Consider the following 21,145-nt stretch of genomic DNA (forward strand, 5'->3'; position numbering starts at 1 on the left):
TTCCTTGTTAGATAACCTTAATAGCCTCACTATATATAGAACCCTTAAGGCTAAAAAACGTGGGGAACTTCTTTTCTAGGGTTAGAACACGTTTTGGGCAGCCTCCATCCTCTCTCCTCTTCATCCTCTTGCTTATGGTGTTTGTGAGCCATTAGAGGAGTGACACTTGTGACTCTAAGCCTTCCAAAGTCAATTCAAGGAGGAATTAGGATAGTTATTGCTACATAACAATCAAGGTAATATCATAAACCTAATTATATGTTAATATTGATTTCCATATGCTAGAATTAGGGTTTATAGTCTTGGATTCAAAGCATGTACAATAGAGAAACGTAGATCCAAGCATTAGGGTTTGTATGAGCACATAGGATGTCTTATGACCAAAACCCATCAGTGGTATCAGAGACTAGCTTGGTTTCAATTGTATCGATGCATTGTATAACTGGAAAATTCGTTTTTTGGGTTTCTGGAGGCTGGACTCGTCGAGTCCATGGCTGAACTCGCCGAGTCCATGCAGACTCGACGAGTCCAAGCCTAACTCGACGAGTCAACTCGTCAGATGGGGTTAATTTCGCGATTTCTTGCTGTTTTTGCTTATGGATAGTTACCTTATCATGTTAGATCAATATAAATCCGATTTTATGATATATTTGACTATATTCTTGATCCAATTGAAGAAATTTATCAATTAATAAGATAATTGTTTCCTTATGTGATAATTGTTTAATTATTTTGACTTAATTGGTAAATTGTTTTGCAAGAAATCATTAAATAAATCAAATATGGATAATTATGTAATTAAATGTTAATTTAGATTATTTGTTATTTGATCCTTATGTTATGAAAAGTTTCATATTTTCCCCTTAGGTTTTATAGTTTAAATTTGAACCCAAAAGTTTTGATGTTTTTGAAATTTAAATAGTTAAAACCCTAATGTTTTGAAAAAGGTTTCAAAACTTGCCCTCAAGTTTTGGAATTTAAATTTTGATTAAATGGTTTAATTTTGATTAAATGGTTTAATTTTGATGTATATTTAAATTCTAAACCCTAATGTGTTGAAATGTTTCAAAACTTGCCCTCAAGTTTTGGAATTTAAAAGTTGATTAAAAGTTTAATTAGGAATGTTAAATTCTAAAACTCTAATATAGTTTTGAAAAAGTTCAAATCTCACCCTTATGGTTTTATTAATTAATTAAGGTGTATAATTAAAAGAGCTTTAATAAATCCATAAAAGTTTTGGTTTACAATTTAATTGAATTAAAGGTATAATTGTTAAATTTGACCACCTAATATTTTAAAAGTATAAAATACACCCTATACTATATATAACATTAAAAGTCTAACATTATATATATGTATGATTAAAAGTCAGTCTTACCGTTAGTAGGCCTCATTCACGAAGCTGGTCTATGAGGGGTGTTTAAGGAAATTGCCTATAAAATGGCGATTGAATGGGTATCCACTCTTACCCACCGCACTCTTGACTAGTGGAGGGTCGTTAGCCGAATGGGTAGGATAGGACGAAACCTTCCATTATAAGTATAATGAAATATCAAAGTAACTAAATGTTTTTATAAAATTCCCAATCTTAGTTACTTAGGCAAAAGTGAATTGATGCAATTCCATGAAATTACACTTTGTGCCCTTGCAAAGACGTTAGTGGAGCGTGTGTGGTTTACCGGCACAATAAATGGTTCTAAGAAAAGGTAGCAAAGGGTGACTCAATGTTTGTCATAGTTCGGTGGAGCATGTGTGGTTTACCGGCACATCGAATAGGTGACTGTAACATGCGAGGGCACCATGTAAGTTTGCATAGTTATTCACACCCGCTTTGTGATCCTCGGCATCCCAATCACAAACAAGAAGAGCATATCGAGATTTAAACATGCCATTGAAAGTTCAATGAATCTAAAAGGATCTAGGAGTTTTCATAGATTTAAAACTTAAATTTCTTTTTCGTTTTTCGTGGTGGAAATTAGTGAATCGTCATTCACTTACCTTCAAATATTCTGCAATTAGGGTTACGACATCCCTCTCCCGAGTTGTAGAATATTGTGTTGGGTCCTAGCCTTAGTATCTCATTTGGGTGATTTACTAAGGACTCAATCAATCAACTAACTTGAATTCGTTTTTCTCCCGTATTGTAGATGTCAAAGTTTGACAACTATGGTCTTCCCAAATCCCATGGAACAAGCATTCCACATGAAGATGATATTCCACGATTCGATCGAGGAACAAGAGATCATGATTCACTTCCTCCTCCTCCTCCAATTATTCTCCCTAACCCACAAGTTCAAAGGCTTGAAAAGTTCAAGATCACTCAAGCCCTTTTGGCAAGTAAACATAAAGAAGGAAAGTCGGTGTGTGCACACATCCTAGGGATCAAGTCACACATTGATAGGTTAAGAATGTTGGGATCCGTTGTCTGTGAGGAAATGGTTGTTGATTGGGTTCTTCAGTCACTTCCTAACTCATATAGTGAGTTCGTAAGAGAGTACTATATGATGAACCGCGACGTGACCCTTATAGATCTCACCTATATGCTTATTGCTGCTGAATCAGCAATGGTTTAGCGCAATGAAAAAGCAAAGTTGATTGGTGAATCTGCCTTCAAGACCTCTATGGATATAGATAATGGCAACGAAAGACATGCTATGATCGAAAAGTTTGATCATAAGAGAAAGGCAATGTCTGAAGTAGTTCCATGTCATGTTCCAAAAGAGTCAATTTGCTTTTATTGCCAAGAGAAAGTGATGAGATTTAAAACACAATAGCTTTTAATCTATAGAGATCGATTAGATCTTGAACAAGTGTGTGAATGTGAAACTGCAAGAACACAATATAAATAACAAGGAAGAACGCAATATTAAGAACAAACAGCTTGAATCAAACGTGTCGAATGATTAAATAAAATCCTTAGAAGAGCTCGATTAAGAACATCAACTGTAAAGGATTAGAAGATTACAAGAGAGCAAATACGTAAACTCTGGAACGCTAAAACAGAAATCTTGAATCTTAACCTAATATGCATGAAAGTGATAACTTATATACTATACATAAAAGGCTCTCGGTTGGACAGGCCCAAACCGGAGAATACAAGGCTAATCTACGAGCCCAAAAGACGCAATACAAAACATAACTTCAGCCCAACAATCTCCCCCTTTGCGTCAATTTGGAGCGAGACCATCACTTCGTACTTGGGCCGGCAGCTGAAGCTGGTACCTTCTTCTTCACGGTACTAAACAGACACTTGGTTATTGAAAGGATGGTCTGTCTAAACCGGATGTACCAATTGATCATGTCTTCAAAATATTTGATGTCATCAGCCGAATTGTCCTTACACCGCTTGATGATAGATAGGACGTGTTCCAAGCAGGTAGTGGTGTAGAGGTGCTTGTCAGCTAACGCGAACAGACATTTCTGTCCTTCGGCTCTGGTGAACATCACAGAGTTTCGCCTTGAATCTATCTTGCCCATTTTCATCGCGTTTAGATCACTAGCCGAACCCACAGGCTTGACTTTCGGTTTCTTCTTAAACACTGTGGCAACCTCCTGATCCATTAGGGCCACCTCCATGATATAGCATGCCAGCATCCTTTTGACATGGTCTAAGATGGGACCATATTCGGCTTCGTTTGTCAGCAAGATGTTGTACAATACTATCCAATCATGAGGGTTCAAATTGGGCAGATCCACCAGAGAGATCATGTGAGCAGTTCTTGCAGATCCTCGGATAAGCTTGAACTTGACGTTTGTGAATCTCCCCACGGCAAACGGCTTCATCACCCGAACATTGACAATCTTCTGGGTGCTCCATGTAAGGTATTGAGGGCGAGCGGCCTCCAGATAAAAGTCAATGAGCTCCCTGTCAAGCTCATCGTTCGGATGCGGAACTTCGTAAATGTTGGAGAAGGCGTGAAAGATGAACGCCTTTCGAGTCAGCGGCATATCAAATTGCGATTCGACCGAGTTGTTGCAGTCGAACGATATCACCGGATCGAGCCATAGTATGCTTGGAGTCTCTATGGCCTCCTTTATCAGACGATCCCTGGTCCAGGCAGGGAAGAGCAGCTTTCGGCTCTCAAGGAGATCGTTGGCTTCTTTCTGTTTACGTTCGGCTTCTTCAGCTTCACGTGCCACACGACTGACGTCGTCATCAGTATTGCGACTGTTCTTTCTCTTCAACATGTCCGCAATAGTCTCCTTGTCTTCATCTTCATCTTCATCTTCATCTCCTCCCTCTGCAATATTCTTGCCCTTGTCCTTCACACCCGAACCCGAGGCATGACCAGTTGGGGGTGGTTCGGTCGTGTGAGTTGCTTTTGAGGAAGGAGGTGGTTTCGATCCTTTCTTCTCATCTCCCCCTTGTTTCGGAATGGACACGAAACTGGGTAGGCCTTCAATTTTATTCAAGAGAGCCATGGCCGGAGAGAGTTTCTCAGCGAGGGTACGCCTCACCGAGTAATTGAGGATGGGATCGTGTGCTTCCAAGATGTTGGATAGAACGGCGTGGACATCCGAAACACATGTCTTGATGATTTCCCGTTCGGATCGAAGAGCCTCCAATTGTTGTTCGGAGTTGGAGAGTTGGGTGCTCTTGACCTTGAGGGCAGTAGTCTTACTCGCCAGGACGTCCATCAGCTTATTTTCAGCCGCAAGATCCTCTTGTAGCTTTGCCAAGCGGGCTTCAATGGAGGCACGGAGTGCCGAGTTATCGTCGCTAAGGTGTTGTCTGAGGGTAGCGAACGAGGATAACTCCGTCTTCACAAACTGGGCCAATTGATTAACAATAGGTTCCAGTGTTGTTTTGTTGGCTTCGGCGCTTTCCTGCATAGACTGCAGCAGGATTGTAGCGTCATGGAATAGTTTATCGACTTTTTCGGTCGCTGCCTCACAAGCACGGGTGGAGGCGTCAATAGCAGCAGTAGCAGAGGCCACCGAGTCATGTTGAGCCTGAGAGAAGGCATCAACTATCCTCTGAATGGCAGCTTCAGATAAGGATGACTGCTGATTGGAAGAGGAGGCGAGAAGTTGATCAACCTTCTCGTTCAGCTCGCGGAGATGCTTCTTAGTAACAGGAGCATCATCCTCCTCATCGCTTTGAACTTGAAACGGACTATAGTAGACCGAATCAAAGTTCAGATGGTCACCACCGAGGTATTGATCATCGCCATCAGAGGCGTCTTCAGGAGAGGGTGGTGGTGAGGCTGTGGGTGTTATGGGTTTGGTGGGTGCAGGTTGAGTGGGTGGGGGGTGAGTTTCGGGTGGTGGTTGTGTATGGGTTTCGGTTTGTGGAGGTTCGGTTACAGGTGGGGTTTCGGTTGATGTGGTGAATATGGGTGGTGGTATGGGGAATGAGGTTGGTGGTATAGTAGGGGTTATGGTGGGAATGGAAATAGGGATTGTGGGTGGAGGGGAAGGAACTGGGGATTGGTGAATTTCCATCTCCGGGGTTGGGGACCGAGGAGGTGTGTTGCCTCTTTGTGGAGATTCGTCTCCTTGTGACTCCTCAGAGCCCGAACTCCCACCTTCGGATTCACTTGATGAGGAGGAAAGGATTAGCTTTCGCTTTTGTTGGGTCTTCCTCCTTTTCGGTTGTGGTGACGAGGCAGCCTTCGGTTGTTTGCGCTTTTTGGGAGTAGGTTTTGGGGCTTTGGATGGTTTCTTCCCCTTGTCGGCCTTCTTACCCCTTGCCACCGGTTTGTCGGCATCATGGATCGATCTCAACATTTCCGGTGTCAGTTCCCTCGGACCAGATGGCCCTAACTCCCTGATCGCCTTGATGAAGCTGCTTTCAGATGGCACACTGCCATACATCGACTCCGGAATAGAGCCAATGAAGGAGAATTTCGATGCAGCTGATACGATGATCTTCGTGGTGTGGAACGTACCAACCGAAGACATCGGTGCACCGTCAGCAGTTTGGACATCGAACTTGTCCATAGCCCACCTTGTGATCAAGATCCAGAACCGGGCTAGTGACACCTCGGAGTGTCGGGAAGTGGAAGAGAGACTCTGAATCAGTTGTTGCCAAAGAACAAATCCGTAGTCCAGATTAATCCCGTTGTACACCCCATACATGATTGACAGAAACAGACGACTGGCCCCGTCCGATCCTGAACTTCGTTCTGACAGTCCCTTGAAGAGAACTGTAAATAACCCATTCCATTGGGGCGGTAGGCATGACTTCTTGAATCTGGCGACGGAGGTGAGAACTTCCGTGTAGCCCATGTTGTAGAACATGCTGTAGAGCATACCAACTGGAATTGTCTCCGGGTGAACACGCGATGGGTCAGCAGCAAACCCAAGCATAGAGCAAAAGCGGGGACGAGAAATCGACGTCTTGTGTTCCGCCACTTCAAAGAAAACTCTGTCAACGGCCTTGTCGTAATAAGCCGTTGCGTAGACCTGAGATAGGGCGACCATTGGCACCGTTTCTATCCGTGACAGTGCCGGAGCAAGCTGGGAGTATTTGAGACACTCGATGATCGGCGACATGTAGGGATCATAGGCCAGTGGGTTCAGATCAATCACGAGGCATTGCTGAGGGCGGATTGGAAGAATCTGAGAAGTAGCATGGACGGAAGAGGAGTCAGCCATTGTTGCAGGTTGGAGAAGAAGATAACCGGGAGAGAGTTTGGATGTATTTTTGCTTTGGAAATTATGGGGGCAGTAAAGAGGTAAAAGGTGGTCTGGCTGGGGTTTTATAGTAGGTGATAGGAGAGAGAAAGATCGATTCAAATCTCTTATGGAAATATGGAAGGGTTTTTGAGAGACTGATTGGTGACAGTTGGGACGTGCGATGATCACGTAGGAGAGAGAGTGTCAGATTCCTAGGATCACGCCGCCCAATAAGCGCCGGTTCAGAGAGAGGAACCGTTTCTATTTCCACACGCGTCATTAATGCCTGATGGATGACGCTTCAATACTTGCACACGCGTCCAATAGTGTCAGAAAAAGCGCGACCTCTTCAAATTCACGCGCCTGCTTTTTACCGTCGTTTGAATTCCTATCCTTTGAACTTCCGCCGCGTCAGCATCTTTTGTCTTTTCCCCTTTTTAAACGGCTGTTTGAAATTAATAATCCACGTGGCTAATTTTTGACCACAACTTCATTTGTAATCATCAAGTAAATATCCAGCCTGTAAAATAATTAGTAACGGAATTTTTGAAAATTTTGGATTTTCGTGCAAAGAGTGTAAAAGAAAAAGAAATAAAGCAACTCTTTTTAGGATAATCTGTGATGTCCATAAGGACACGAAACTGATGATCCCGGGCACGAATCTCTTCCTTCAAGGTCAAGAAAGGCCTCAAAGTGTTAGTGTGGAATCCCGTTAAATTACGATCAAACATTTATTAATAAATGTTGAAAGGCTTCTTTTAATAAGGCAAATTAAGGGTGGTTTTGCTTTGATTCATCAATTCAATTCTTGATATAAGAACGAATGTGAACAAAGTACTTGTGAGACCAGTGTAGTCTGTTGAACAAGTAGGTTTGGAGTTGATTTTTAAGTGACTTGGAGAGGTATAAAATCTCAGATAAAATTATAACTAGATCCCATGGGAAGAAATGTTATGGTGTGTAACAATTTCATTGGAACCACGCAAAAACGAAAAGAAATTGAGATTTCATGAAGGTACATTCGTCAATTTATTGGTGAAAGCTTGATCAAGTTGATTGGTCACCGTCAATTCTTTGGTGTTGAATGTTGGGTTTCACTCAGTTCGTAGTGGCACGAAACTAAGATCATAAACACAGAAGTTGTGTAACCATAAACCTCAGTGGTAGTTTCTGAGAGTCTCAAGGGTTACAGTGATGAAATGAATGTTATGGAGAATTTGTAATGGAGATGGTGAAAGAAGACATAGTACCTCTGCTGCGAATAGAAGGACCAAGCAGGAGACTCTCAGCTCGTGTGAGAATAGAGTGAGGTAGCTCACGATTAGAATAAATAAGTTAGCCTTATTGGGAAGACAAGGTTTGTGTATACCAAGTCGTGAAGGCTATTATTCAAAATCTTATGAGGCTTGGGACACATACAGCAGCATGCTTCTAGGGACACTTAAGTAATTCAGCAGATATATTCCCATAAACAAACGAGCACACAAAGAAAAATAAAAGAAAATATTTTTGTAGTTTTTCAAATTTATATATATAAAAAAAATTAAAAATAATAATAAAAAAAATTATGGAAGAGTGAGAAAAAAAAAACAATTAAAAAAAACTTTGAAAAAGATTGAAAAACCGAACCCGAGCGTTCGGTTGGTTTCGGTTCTTGAAAATTTTGAAAAACCGAACCCGAACCTTCGGTTGGTTTCGGTTCTTGAAAATTTTGAAAAACCGAACCCGAACCTTCGGTTGGTTTCGGTTCTTGAAAATTTTGAAAAACCGAACCCGAACCTTCGGTTGGTTTCGGTTCTTGAAAATTTTAAGAAACCAAGGAGTTTAGATATGCAATAAAAAAAACTTTATACAAAAAGAAGATAAATTTTGCACAAGAAATATACAACATAGAGAAACTACCTTTGAAGTAATGAGCGAGTCAGATAGTTGAACCGAACCCGAACGTTCGGTTGGTTTCGCTTCTTACTGTTGAGATTGAGTGATAGTGTGAGGAACGGATTCTGATTCCATCATACCGAGCCCTTGCAATATTTTATTGAATGATGCTTCAGGAAGAGCTTTGGTAAAGACATCAGCCAGTTGATCAGTGGTTCTTACGAAGTGAACTTCGACATTTCCATCTTCCACATGATCTTTAATGAAGTGATACCGTAGTGCTATGTGTTTGGTTTTGGAGTGTTGCACCGGGTTATGACAGATCCTAATTACACTTTCAGAGTCACAATATAGAGGGATCTTCTTCATATTGAGTCCATAGTCTCGAAGTTGACTCTGAATCCAAATCACTTGTGATGTGCAGGATGCAGCGGCAATGTATTCCGCTTCAGCAGTAGACAGCGACACACATGTTTGTTTCTTGGATTGCCAGCTGACCAACTTCCCATCAAGAAATTGACAGCCACCAGTTGTGCTTTTTCGGTCGAGTCCACATCCTCCAAGGTCGGCATCAGAATAGGCTTGAACGAAGAAGCCTGAGTTGGAAGGATACCATAGACCCAAGGAGGCGGTTCGCTTGAGATAGCGTAGGATGTTCTTCACTGCCAGCATGTGAGGTTCGCGTGGGTTAGCCTGAAATCGAGCACAATAACATACAGAAAACATGATATCAGGCCTGCTAGCAGTTAGATACATCAGTGAGCCAACCATTTGACGATAGAGTGTGATGTCAACGGCCGGTTTATCTAGTGAAGGGGTAAGTTTGGTGCCGAATGCCATAGGGACTTTGACTTTTGAGTCTCCCATCATGCCAAACTTTGCTAGGAGAGTCTTCGTGTAAGCTTCCTGATTGATAAAGATGCCTTCAGGTCCCTGTCTTATATTTAAACCAAGGAAAAAATTAATAGGACCCATTGAGCTCATTTCAAACTTAGTCTCCATCAACTTTCTGAATTCAGCTGTTAAACTGGGATTCGTAGAGCCAAAGATGATGTCATCGACATAAATTTGAACTATCATAAGGTGGTTACCTTCCTTTTTGCGAAAGAAGGTGGGGTCAACCGAACCTTGTTTGAATTTGGACATCTTTAAAAATTTTGTAAGCGTTTCATACCAGGCTCTCGGAGCTTGTTTGAGGCCGTACACAGCTTTATCCAGAATGTAGCAATGATGTGGATATTTTTCGTTCACGAACCCAGGAGGTTGCTCCACATACACCGTTTCTTCAAGTTCTCCATTGAGAAATGCGCACTTGACGTCCATTTGGAATACCTCGAAGTTTTTGTGAGCAGCATAGGCCAGAAATATTCTAACAGATTCTAGCCTAGCTACTGGAGCGAACGTCTCTTCGTAATCTATCCCTTCTTCCTGACAATATCCCTTGACAACCAGGCGAGCCTTGTTTCTTATGACATTACCTTCCTTGTCCATTTTGTTTCTAAAAACCCATTTGAGACCAACAACTGAAGCATCCGGAGGAGTTGGAATGAGGCGCCAGACTTTGTTCCTCTCAAACTCGTTTAGTTCGTCTTGCATAGCTTGAACCCAATCAGAGTGATCGAGGGCAGTGTTCACTGTCTTCGGTTCGACTTTTGATACAAATGAGTTAAACATACAAAACTCTACTTTTGAGAATAAGGATGTCTGTTTTGCCTTCAGTTGAGATCGGGTCAGAACCTTGTCAGATACATCACCAACTACTTGAGAGATAGGATGATCTCTGGTCCATTTTGTAAGAGGAGGGTAATTCGGATCAAAGGATGGATCTAGTTCAGCGTTGATCATCTCTTCAGGCTCAGATTGGCTATCGAAATCAAGCGTCATATCATCATGCTCCCCCTCAATTGATGAGTCTTGAGAAACATGAGGTTCAGGGGTTTCTTGCGGTGCTAAAGTTTCAGGCATTGAAGCACCTTCGTTTGGAGGGGCATCTTCGGTTGGAGAGGTACCTTCGGTTGGTGAAGGACCTTCGGTTGAAGTAGTAGAGCTTGGCTCCCCCTGGACTTGTGAGCTTGGCTCCCCCTCGACTGAAGCATTGTTGGTTGGAGATTCAACAGTAGGCGTTTCTCCTTCATGCATTCTTCTTGCAGCATCTTCGACAATCTGCTTCATATGATCTATTTTGTTGTCGGCTGCTCCTGCTTCTGAGAGAGAAGCTTTTTTCGGTTCATCAAAGAGATCCAGAAAATTCTCGTACATATTGGCGATTGAGACTGTGACTTGACCAGTTTGAGGGAAGATTTCCCTGGCAGTGTCATTTATGGCCTGTAGCTTCTTGACATAACTATCGTCGAAGGTCACATAGTATGTTTCTTCAATCCTTCTTGATCGTTTGTTTAGGACCCTGTACGCCTTTGAAGTGAGTGAGTAACCCAGAAAGATTCCTTCGTCGGCTTTGACATCAAACTTGTTGCAGTGTTCTTTAGAGTTAAAGATGAAACACCTTGAGCCAAAAACGTGGAAAAATTTCACATTGGGCTTCCTGTTGTTCAGTATCTCATATGGTGTGAGCGTGAATCGCTTGTTGAGATATGACCTGTTTTGTGTATAACAAGCAGCAGAAATAGCATCAGCCCAAAAATAAAGAGGTAAGGAAGCGAAACTTATCATGGTTCGGGCAGCTTCACACAAAGATCAGTTTCGTCTTTCGACTATTCCGTTCTGCTGTGGTGTGTAGGGAGCTGAGAAATTATGACTAATTCCCTTTTCTGCAAGAAACTCTTCAAACTCCTTGTTCTTGAATTCGAGACCATTGTCGCTTCTGATGTTCCGAACGACCTTCTTGAGCTGGACTTCAATTTGCTTGATAAATTCTTTCAGCTTTTGAGTCGCTTCAGATTTGAGCTTTAGAAAGAACACCCATGTAAATCGTGAAAAGTCATCAACGATAACAAGAATATACTTGCTACCACCGATGCTTTCTATAGATGAAGGACCACACAAATCGATATGAAGCAATTCGAGTGGTTCAACAACTTTTGTGTTGATTATAGATGGGTGACTTTGATGACTCTGCTTTCCCATTTCGCATGCAGCACATAAATGTTCTCTGTCGAACTTGAGCAATGGAAGACCTCTAACATGACCTCCCGTGACAAGTCGGTTGATATCTTTGAAATTGAGATGAGAGAGTCTTCTGTGCCACAACCAGCTTTCATCGGATTGAGCTTTTGATAGCAGACAGATTGCTGGGTTCCCTTTGATAGGTTTCATGTTCAGTGGAAACATTTCACCCTTTCGCTCTGACTTCAGAATCACTTTCTTTGTTGTTTTCTCTATGATTTCAGAACCTTCATCATCGAATGAAACTTTGAGACCTGTACCTCCAACAAGCTGAGATACACTGATGAGGTTGTGTTGAAGTCCTTCCACATAAGCCACCTTTCTGATGGTAAAATCACCATTCGTTATCATCCCATATCCCTTTATGGTACCGTAAGAGTTATTTCCAAACTTAACGTTGCCACCATTTGCAAGAGATCTGTATTCCCTGAGTTCCTCCTTCCTTCCTGTCATGTGACGCGAGCAGCCACTGTCGATGTACCATTCTTCGTCAAACTGCTCGTCACTTATAACCTGCAAAAATTAAGCAGATTTAGGAACCCAAAGTTTCTTGGGTCCATGTGAGGATTTCATGGGAACAGGAATAGTTAGAGAGATATCAACAAGATATGTTCTTTTAATCAAAGTTGTTTCATCTTTCTTTTTAATGGTGAAAACTTTTATTTTGTTAAGATTAGGTTGGTTTCCTTTAGGCTCAGGCTTGGATTCATCGACCTTTTGCTTTCCCTTCTGTTCAGCTGATGAATGAGATTTTTGAAGAAATGTGGGATTAGCTTTAGAGCAAGATGAAGATGAGTGAGTAGGAGTAGAATGACGAGAAGAGTTAGATCGAGAGAATTTGGATGGGGATGGAGGTGTCTTCCTTGCTGATGACTCTAGGTGACCCTTTAGCTTTTGATCGTTGGTGGGTTTAGCCTTTAAGTCTTGTTCTCTTCTGACTTCAGAATCGAACCTCTGAGTTCGGTTGGAGTTGTTCTTGGAACCGAACCTTTGGTTTCGGTTGAAATCCTTTTCAGAACCGAACCTTTGCTTTCGGTTGGTATTTTCATGCGAACCGAACCTTGGCTTTCGGTTGGTATCTTCGTGCGAACCGAACCTTGGCTTTCGGTTGGTATCTTCGTGCGAACCGAACCTTGGCTTTCGGTTGTTGGAATCGTCATGCTTTCTTACGGGATCATGTTCATACTTCAGATTCTTCTCCTTGTGTGAATAGTATGCATTCTGGGAGTGCCAGAATTGTTTCCTTTCAGAAAGGTTTTTCCTGTATCTTAGGTTCCTTTCTATCTTTTTATCCCTCATCTGTTTGGGTTGATGATGAACGTTCGCTTTTGCTTTTGATGTCACCTTGGCTGGTTCCTTTTGATCTTTAGGAGTTTTTCTTTGAGCTGAGGGTGCAGAGGGAATGTTTGACGAAGACTCAGTTTGACCTGAGGAAGTGGAAGAGGTATCTGATGAAGTTTCACTTTGAGCTGTTGGCGTTGAAGGAATGTCTTCTTTTGCTGAATGATCAACCTCTTGAGGAGTATCTTTTGTACCACTTGTGCTTGGTTCGCTGAAATTATCAGGCTTGTTCAAGGGTTCAGGTATGTATCTCCCTTTCTTCATCCAAGAGGTTCTTTCAGATAGGCCAACGGTTTCGTTTCCATTGTCAATAGGAGCTTCCCAGAAGAACTCATCACAGCCATCAGCATTGTCTTCGTTAACAATAGCCGTGAGTTCAGCTGTCTGATGTTCGGTTACTCCAGTCACTTTGTATACCTGATTTGGAGTGGTTCTGACCTTTTGATAGACAACAGCCTTTTCTACTAATTTCGGGGACTTTTGTTGGGACAATCTAGCGAATTCCACAGAATTTTCAGAAATAAGATTTTTGTGGTTTTCAGTTTCGCTTTTCACAAATTCTGAGCAGTCAACCGTATCCTCTACAGAAATTTCACTCATGTTTTCGTCCTCGTTAAGCTCAGATGCATTTTCAACATCAATTTTATTTTCTGAGCTTACTTTGGCATTTAGAGAGTCAAACTTTTGTATGGTTTCGGTTCTCAGTTTAAGTCTATCATTTTCGTCCAAAAGATTTTTGAGCATGTCCTTATGGTCTTTGGATTTAATGAAGGACTCAATTTTGTCCAGTCCAATTTGATAAGATGGGTTGACATCATCAGACGAAATCACACTCTCACAATTGTAAGCTTCGGCATCGATTTCATCCTCCTTAAATTCAAGGAATGGTAAAATCATACGGTGGATCTTTTTGCCTATCTCACAGTCTAAGTGCAGCTGAGTAATATTGGAATATAAACGTTTAGCTATTAAACAAAAAACATTTCGTTGTTTTAACAATTTCAAATTGTCTCTTTGCAAATAAATGTTTTCGTCTTTGACTTTAATTAATTCCGACTCTTTTAACTCAATCCACATACGCCGCTCCTCACTCTTCGACGCCACCCTGCTTAATTGATCAGTCAGGTTAGAATTGGTGACTCTAGTTTGAGTTAAGCTACTATCTAAATGAGAAATTCTTGTGTTAACGTTTTTTAGTTCTTTCTCATATGAGGATGATGGTACTTTAGATGAAATAAAAACAGATTGTACCTTCTTTATCAGTTCATCAAGCTCATTGAACTGTTGGCTGAGTGGTTTGGCAGTGAAGCACATATCTTCCTGCACTTTCGGTCCATTGCTTCCTCCATCGGTATTGTATCCCCTCATTTGAGATGCGCTTGACACCATGAAGCATTTTCCACCACTGCTTTCCTCCTTAGCCATATAAGCCTTTCCATGAGTAGGCTTCCTCACTTCTTCATCTTCTGAGTCAGTAGACCAAACTTCGGTGCTACCGAACTCATCGTTATTAACCGAACCCTGCACAATAAGAGCATTAATAGAAGGGTTAGCGGTAGACTTTTTCTTCCTCAACTCGTCCAACCTCTTCTGCAGTACAGCTTCCTCATCCTTTCCGTCATCCTTTTCAGCCATCTTTTTAAGGACACAGTCCTTAGCATAGTGGTTCTTGCCACCACAGTAAAAACAGCTTACTCCGGAATCGCCATCTGCCTTCGGTTCCTTCTTGGACTCTTCAGCCTTCGGTTCATTGTTTGCCTTTTCAGAGCTATAACTCCCCTGCCAGTTTCGGTTTTTGTTGCTGGGGAATCTCTTCTTAATGAACCTCTTAGGATTGGATACCATCATGGCATAATCCTCAGTTGTGAGGTCATATTCTTCCAAGTTGAGCTCTTCATCCTCCATCACGACTTTACTTTTTAGATAGGAGGGCCAACGAACCAAGATTAGACACCACGTTCTTCTCTTGAACAACAATCTTCTCTTGGGACTTTAGAATACCCACCAGTTTCGCCAAAGAATATGATTTAAACTGTTCATGGGCTTTGACTGTGGAAACTACTGCTCTCCATTCCGATCTCAGTCCGTTCAAGAAAGTAACCTTTTGTTCGATGAGCTTCCTTTCAATGTCGTGTTTGATCATCTTGCTGAGAAGATGATTGAAGCGATCAAACGTCTGGGTCACGGTTTCTTCGGCTCCTTGCCTGAATTCTCCAAACTCAGATAGAAGCAAGGTTTGGATGGAGTGTTCAAGATCTTCGTCTGTTGAATACAGTTCGCGAAGTCTATCCCACACTTCCTTCGCCGTAGTGCATGAGCTGACTAGTCTGAATGTGTCGGACTGAAGGGCGAATCTGATCAACCTAAGTGCCTTAATATTGCACTGGAATTTATCTTTCTCGTCCTGCGCAATATTCGTCACGTCCTTGAGCAAATCGTTGTATTCTTTTTGTGTCTTGATAACTCTGGATGTCGCTGAATGAGAAAATGGTCCATTGATAATGGCTTCCCATATGAGAAAACCATTGTCCTCCGATCCAATCACGTAATCTTCAAAGTGATGCGCCCATACTTCATAGTCATGGGTGTATAAGATTGGAATCTTTGTCGTCGAACCAATGCTGTTGGAAATATTAATAGGGTTTGATTGTGTTGCGTCCATAATGATCGTAATAACCTGTTCAAAGATCAGACTTGTAATAAAGCAGATTAGGGCAAAACAATAAATACTAAGATACGTCAATTAAGATGACGGCTCAATAAATATCGATGATTGCGGAAAACCCTAAAGAAAACCTTTTTCACAGAAAAGAAGTGTATCGATTACACAGCCTCCTGCTCTGATACCAATTGATGAGATTTAAAACACAATAGCTTTTAATCTATAGAGATCGATTAGATCTTGAACAAGTGTGTGAATGTGAAACTGCAAGAACACAATATAAATAACAAGGAAGAACGCAATATTAAGAACAAACAACTTGAATCAAACGTGTCGAATGATTAAATAAAATCCTTAGAAGAGCTCGATTAAGAACATCAACTGTAAAGGATTAGAAGATTACAAGAGAGCAAATACGTAAACTCTAGAACGCTAAAACAGAAATCTTGAATCTTAACCTAATATGCATGAAAGTGATAACTTATATACTATACATAAAAGGCTCTCGGTTGGACAGGCCCAAACCGGAGAATACAAGGCTAATCTACGAGCCCAAAAGACGCAATACAAAACATAACTTCAGCCCAACAGAAAGGGCATTGGAGATGAAGCTTCCCCATTTACCTAAGAGATCTAAGAGATGGGAGAGTCGAAACGTATTGCTCTAATTTAGGTAAAATCCATTGACTAACTCTTTTAAGCTTCATTCTAGATTCTAAATACATAATGTGATAAGATTACAATTGATGTTTTGTAGGATCGAAGAGAAGAAAGGAAGCTTAAAGGAAGAAGTGATCAGAATCTAACCATGAAGGAATGGATTTCGATCGCATTTCTCGAAGATTAGATTCTTGAGCTACTACTTAGAGTTAGAATTAGATTGTTAAGAAAGATGTATTAGCATAAGTTTTTCAATGAGTTGCATTGTAAGGACAAATTTTTCCGCATAAAATAAATTTTGATTTTTTTATATTATCCTTGCAATGACGTGTATGAAAAATTGATGTTAAAATGTTTCTATTATTAGCAATAATGGATTTGGTTCTTATTATGGTATTTATGGAAAGTCGAGAATTTACCAAATATGGAGAGTTTCTCATCGCCCAAGTTTCAGTTGGACAGAAACTTGGAATCATGCAACTTGGTTACACGATGAATGAGAAATTTCATATTTGGAAATTAGACTAATTCATTGACAAAGTGTCAAGTGAAGGACTAGGAGATCGAGTACACAAAGTTGCGTGTTGATCAAGTCCACCATAAGAGTAACAATGATATTCGTCATGATTTACTAAAGGTCTAGTAAATATGATTATACTTACAAGATTAAGTGTAATTATGAATTGATTGAAAATGTTTAAATCAATAACAAAACGAATAAGAAGAATCAAGTAGGCAGAAAGATAAAAGTTTCTCCATTCTAAGAAGAAGGGAGAGTAGCTTTTATGCTTTATGATAGGGCTTAATGATAAAATCAATAAGTCAATCATACTTCGTTCCAATAACAAGTCTTAAAATTAAGATTGTGACAATGAGTGAAAAAGTAAGGTTTATAACATTCATCAATTGTGGAAAGTTCTGATGTCTTGGATAAGACATAGACCAACTAGGACCAAAGTTATGAAGTGTTTTGTTTTAATAAAAGATACACTAACTCTTGAATATTTGTTTATCAAGAAATGATTATTGACAAGAGAATCTTATATGTCAAGGAGTCAGTGGGAGTCTTATTGGTCTTGAAAGGCTTCAAGAACAAATGAAATAGACCTTATCGATCATCACTAGCGCACGAGTTAAGGAAATCGTCCAAGGGCTTGATTAAAGGAGTCTATGGGTTGCTTAGGGCTTAAGCAACCAAATTAGGGTTTCCTTGTTAGATAACCCTAATAGCCTCACTATATATAGAACCCTTAAGGCTCAAAAACGTGGGGAACTTCTTTTCTAGGGTTAGAACACGTTTTGGGCAGCCTCCATCCTCTCTCCTCTTCATCCTCTTGCTTATGGTGTTTGTGAGCCATTAGAGGAGTGACACTTGTGACTCTAAGCCTTCCAAATTCAATTCAAGGCGGAATTGGGATGGTTATTGCTACATAACAAACAAGGTAATATCATAAACCTAATTATATGTTAATATTGATTTCCATATGCTAGAATTAGGGTTTATAGTCTTGGATTCAAAGCACGTACAATAGAGAAACCTAGATCCAAGCATTAGGGTTTGTATGAGCACATAGGTTGTCTTATGACCAAAACCCATCAAATACAAGTTAAATACTTATAGTTATTACAACAATCACATGTGATTAACAACTATAAAACTAATGATTTTATTACTGTTCAAACTGTTTTACTTCAAACTGCTTTACAAACTCTTTTACTTATCAAATACTTTTATTTAAACTTTGTTATACTTCTTATAAATTGCATGCCCGTATATGTATAGTTATATAAGTAATATTTAAAAGACTTAGGAAGGCTATCCACCTTGTTTCCTTTTCCTCGATTTGAATGTGGTCTGATAGGATATCGGGTACTCGTCCGAAGGTCGTTTAAATATTAATTATATATCATGTGTACATATATGGACATAAAAATGCTTCCATATTCATGCGTACTAGTTACATCATTATTAGGCTACCATCGGGGTAGCAGAGGATCATACTTATACTGTTGCTAGATCAATGAGTCAGTTCATTCATGAGTTAATACTTATTACTATGAGAACATATACATTACATTACTATGAGTACATATACAACTATACTAGGAGAAGCACATATACAACTATACTAGAAAAAGAACATATACAACTATACTAGGAAGAGAACATATACAACAATACTAGAACAAGTAACATTACATTACCTATACATGAATACGTTAACAATTGTGATCCACTGTATCGAAGCATGCCTTAAATGTCATGGCCTGAGTTGTAGCCAGAATTCTCTTGAAGGGAGAGCGTGAGTTTGCGTATAGAGCTATACTGGGTTGACTATCCTACACCTTGCTCCTAGCTACAGCCGGACCTGCAGGTCTGCGGGTGCCAAACGTCATTCTATTTTTACGACCATTCGTATGTCGTTGTTACCAGTCAATAGTATGGTGCAATTTATCACATGATACCTTAATATATATCCGGTTTAAGGTAGTTAGTACAGCAGTAGTTCCTATAATACAACACTACAGTACTACACTAATTTACCCCTTACATATATTTAGTGATTAATTCACTTAAACATTAATGTACAAACTATATTTTGTTAATGATAGTTACACTTGGGAAATTACACACTTTTACAACAAACGAACATACAAAACAGTTAAGCCTTGGTAGAAGGCTACTTTAATAGAAAATATAGGATTTTCTGAGAGATTCAAACTTTTACAAACACTTACAAACATTTACATACATTTTACAAACTTACACTTAAGACATGTTCAAACGTTTTGATAACAAACACTGACACTAAAATACTTATGAACTCACCAGCTTAATGCTGATAGACTCTTTCAAAATAACTTGTATTCTCAGGTCATCAGTAGACAGGTACTGAGGCCAGCTTTTGAGAAGATGGAGCGCACCCAAGACTCATCTTATTATTTTGATTTACATTATTTTTGGTGTCTATAACTGTACAGAACACACTTGTATTAAAATTATATATTTAATGCAATGGATGATGTTGTTTGCTTGTTTACTTTTACTGTGTTGTGATACTTTACCTGACGTCCTCCGCCTCAAAACGTTTCCGCCCTTCTTGGTTTTGGGGTGTGACATCTTTGTACTCCACTTTTGTAGTTGACAGTGATATTGTTGGTTGTCTTTTGCTGCACCACAAATTTTTTCCCGACCCAAGCTTGAACACATACCCAGTGGTTGATCTTAGCATATCATGGTCTCCTGCATAGTCAGCATCACAATATCCGACTAACTTGCAGTCTTCTTCTCGTTTATACAAGAGACCGTAATTAAGTGTACCTTTGACATATCTCAAGATTCGTCGGGCCACATCCAAATGAGGTTTCTTCGGACTTTGCATGTATCGAAGCATAACTCCAACCGCATAAGCAATGTTAGACCGAGACAAAGTTAGGTAGATAAGGCTACCTACTAGTTGTTGATACATTATCCACTCATCCAAATCTTTTCCTTCATGTGCACAGATCTTGGTATTTGGCTCTATTGGTGTTGATACTTGTTTACACTCCAACACGCCAAAATTTTGAAGTATATCTCTTGTATACTTTTGTTGGCAAAGGAACAACCCATCCTTTATGCGGTCAACTTCTAGCCCCAAGAAATGTTTAAGCTCCCCCAACTCTTTCATTTGGAATCGCACTGATAGATTTTCTCTTGTTTGATGGATTTCTCTTTCGTCATCCCCGATGATGATCAAGTCATCCACAAAGACCAACACAATTGACAACTTCCCTTCATTTTCTTTGACGAACAAGCTTGAGTCTGCATGTGCAACTAAATAACCACTTCTGGTAAGAAATTCAGCAATCTTACCATACCAGACTCTTGGTGCCTGCTTCAATTCGTAAAGAGCTTTTCTCAATTTGCATACATGATTAGCATTAACTTTATCCACAAATCCATTTGGTTGGTCCATGAAGATCTCTCGGTCTAATTCTCCATGCAAGAAAGCATTCTTCACATCCATCTGCCATAATTTCTAGTCTTTACTAGCTGCAAGTGCTAGCAACACTTGTACAGCAGTTATCTTCGGCACTAGACTAAATGTTTCATCATAGTCCAGTCCATATTGTTGTGAGAACCCCCGTGCCACTAAGAGAGCCTTGTATCATTTAGTTGATCCATCTGGGCGACGCTATATTTTATAAACGCACTTGTAGGAAATGGGTTTTATATCTCTTGGTCTTGGTACTAGTTCCCAAGTCTGATTATGTGCTAAGGCTGTAACATCTCTTCTATTGCCTGCTGCCAAGTTTTATTATTAAATGCTTCTTCATGTCTCCGACTCTTTAACACCATCTTCTAAAATGGAGGCATTAGCATACTCGGGATTTGGCTTTCAGATTCTTTCCGTCTTTCGAAGTTGTGTAGGCGGCATTTCCCTTTCACCAACATCACATGTTTGAGTTACTTCATGCTCAGTGACATCAGCGTCGCTTGGATCTCCAGGTGTATTAACACTTGACCAAATGTGCGCAGTTTGCTCCCCCATCTTTTTTTTAGAACTTCTTCAATATTTTCCGAGTCTAGTAAGACTTTCTTCTCCGAAGACCATCATGAAGATGCTTCATCGATCATTACAACTCTTGAGGTGTATCATCTTCCACTTGTTGTATCACAACATCTCCACGCTTTTCTTTGATTGCCATATCCAAAAAATATACACCTGGCTACTTTCTTGTCAAACTTGCTACGTAAATGACTAGGCACAAATACGTAGCAAAAACAACCAAATACTAGGAAGTTGCTAACAATAGCTTTCATGTTCCATAGTGCCTCAAATGGTGAGTTGAAACCTAAACTTGGTTGGGGAAGTT

The sequence above is a fragment of the Lactuca sativa genome, chromosome 2 (genome assembly GCF_002870075.4).
Source record: "Lactuca sativa cultivar Salinas chromosome 2, Lsat_Salinas_v11, whole genome shotgun sequence".
In the NCBI taxonomy this organism is placed as follows: Eukaryota; Viridiplantae; Streptophyta; class Magnoliopsida; order Asterales; family Asteraceae; genus Lactuca; species Lactuca sativa.